Source organism: Peromyscus eremicus, chromosome X (genome assembly GCF_949786415.1).
Source record: "Peromyscus eremicus chromosome X, PerEre_H2_v1, whole genome shotgun sequence".
NCBI classification, from domain to species: domain Eukaryota; kingdom Metazoa; phylum Chordata; class Mammalia; order Rodentia; family Cricetidae; genus Peromyscus; species Peromyscus eremicus.
Window position 1 is genome coordinate 49,666,818 of NC_081439.1, and position 2,817 is coordinate 49,669,634.

A 2,817-nucleotide genomic window follows, 5' to 3' on the forward strand; every position below is an offset into this window, starting at 1 on the left:
TCTGCAGCTGAGTAAATATAAGGAGACAAAATGGTTCTGTACAAGTGCTTCCTACTTGCCAAAATAGCCAGTGGATTCCACACATTGCATCCTCTGCCCCCTTTTAAGGTGAGTGGACTTGGAAGGACACATTGCATCCTCTGCCCCCTCTAGTGAGTGGACTTAGAAGGACATATCACATCCTCTGCCCGCTTGTAAGGTGAGTGGACTTAGAAGGACACATTGCATCCTCTGCCCTTTTCTAAGGTGGGTGCATTCAGATGCCTGAGGAATTCTCTGAAATCACACAGCGGGAAAGTGCAGCATCTGAACTTGATGCAGTGTGAGATTTTTCTATGTGCTTTGTGCCAGCTCCTGCTATACAGTACTGCCAACCTACTGCCAGTTTTTGTGTAGTTTTCTGTTCCTGAATTCTGTTATCACCTCTCCATTAAGGCCAGTAGGAGAAAGGGAAAATAGTAATATCATTTTTTTAAACAAAAGTGTTTATTTGCTGGGCGGTGGTGGCACATGCCTTTAATTCCAGCACTTGAGAGGCAGTGGCAGGCAGATCTCCAAGTTTGAGGTCTGCCTGGTCTACCTAATGAGTTCCAGGACAACCAGGGCTACTCAGAGAAACCCTGTCTCAAAAAAAAATCCCAAAACAAAAAGATGTTTATTTGATATTCACTTATTTATTTGTGTATTGCTGGCCACTTTTATATCAACTTGAGTTAAGCCAGTAGAGTCATTTTGGAAGATGGAACCACATTTGACAAAATGTCATCACCAGACTGGCTTGTGGGTAAGACTGTGGTACATATCCTTGGCTGGTGTTTGAGGTGAGAAAGTTCAGTTTACTGTATGGTGCCATCCCTGAGTTGGTGGTCCTGGTACTGTAAGAAAGCAGGCTAAATAAGCTGTGAGGAGTAAGCCAGTAATCAGCACTCCTCTGTGGCTTCTGCATCAGCTCCTGCCTCCAGGTTCCTGCCCTGTTTGAGTTCCTGTCATGACTTACCTCAATGCTAGACTATGATGTAACACTAGAAGATAAAACAAAGTCTTTCTTCCCCACGTTGTTTATGGCTATATTGCTTTATCACAGCAATAGAATCCATAACCAACACTGATCTGTGTGTGTGTGTGTGTGTGTGTGTGTGTGTGTGTGTGTGCGCGTGCGCGCGCGCATGTACGTGCATGCAGCAGGCACACCCCCATGACATGAGTGTGGATGTTAGAGAAGAACTTAGGGAAATCCTGAAACCCAGGTCTCTGAGTTTGGCAGCAAGCGCCTTAACCCACTGAGTCATCTCACCTGCCCAAGAATAATATCTTCAAAGCACATTTTTAAAATGTTAATAATCAGAATTTAAATATAATTTCAAAGTGAAAGTGTATTGAAATAATATTTTTAATGTTTTATAGAATTCTAGTTCTAGAACAATATGGAGAAGGCTCACTTTTTCCTATTCTTACTACAATATGCGCTAAAATCTCCTGAACCATATGCATATGCAATAGAAATATAACAAAGCTCTGAAAAGTATTGAGAAAAAGATCAACCATCGAGGGACCTGGGGTCCGGTGAAACAAAAGGGTGGCCATTACCCTGCTTTTCTTTCTGCCATGTGAACTCTGGGAGCTGGATTTGAGAGATGAAAAGGCAGCAACCTAGAAATGAAACTAGGCAGAGAAAAAAAATCCTGTAAAAATTCTTCCCTCTTTAATCAAAGGTAAATAAAAAGGGCAGCTTTACAGCACGGAGAAGCTCTTGGTGACAGCTGCCAACCATCACAGAAAAATCAGTCTGGCTATTCCCTCCTACAAACACAAAGTGAAGGAGCCAGACGTTGACCCCCATGTATCTGCAGTGAAGTGCCCCAATATCCTCTTCCCCACTGGGGTGGTGTCAAAGAAGACTGGACAGAAAGTCAAGCATTCAATCAGCAATCTCTGGGATGGGGCGGGAAGAGACCAAGTGGACTCAGGACTTATACCATCTGTGCTGAGACAGGCAAAATAATGTCTCCCAGAAATGTCCACAGCCGAGTCCCTAGAACCCATTAATATGTTACATTATTAAACACTGAAATGGAATTGAGGTTGTGAGTAACCTTGAAGTCGTTACTTTCGTTTTTCTTGCAGCTTTTTTTTTTTTTAAATCAAGTCAATGCTTTTGTTATCAGTTACAAGCTTTATAGAAAGAGGTATGGTGACAGGCTGGGGCTGTTAAAAAAAAAAACTATGTTTCTGAACATTGTTCTATTTACATGCAGCTCTGGGGATGCCCCCACTTCAGGCACAGCAGCTGCACTTGTCCGAAGTCTCTTTGCAAATGCAGCCCTGGGAGCATTTTGCAAAGCCTACCAGGCAGCAAGAGCAGCAGCTTTTCTTGCAGGAGGTGCATTTGAACTCTTTGCACTTGCAGGAGCAGTGCAGGAACAGGATCCATCTGTGGCACAGGAGCAGTTGGGGTCCATGAGGATTGGAGGCGGCAGCTGAAGAGTGATGAGAAACCGAAGTTGGAGTGCCAGGAAAAGACATGATCTTTTCTTGCCACTTTTAAGACAGACAAGAGTTTCCTGAATCATCTTGTTAGATCTATTGGAGTGACCTGTGTAGTGGATACCTGTTCTACCTATGACCTTGAAGTACCAACCCCTAGATATGTAGTGGGTACCTGTTCCCTCTAGGACCTTGAAGTACCAGCCCCTGGGGCGTGGCCTTGGGGCTACCCTTAAGACCTGAGAGGCACATACGCTGGCCTCTTCTGTCCCTCATGTGCTTGGATGGTGTGGACTGACTCAGGTGGCAGGAGCAGCGTGGGACAGGACCTCA

At 44.4% G+C, this 2,817-nt stretch overlaps 1 pseudogene; it reads right to left on the reverse strand.

Moving 5' to 3' along the window:
- Window positions 1-2,274: 2,274 nt before the first annotated feature.
- On the reverse strand, window positions 2,275-2,459 carry LOC131899916 (metallothionein-2-like; annotated as a pseudogene).
- Window positions 2,460-2,817: the final 358 nt, after the last annotated feature.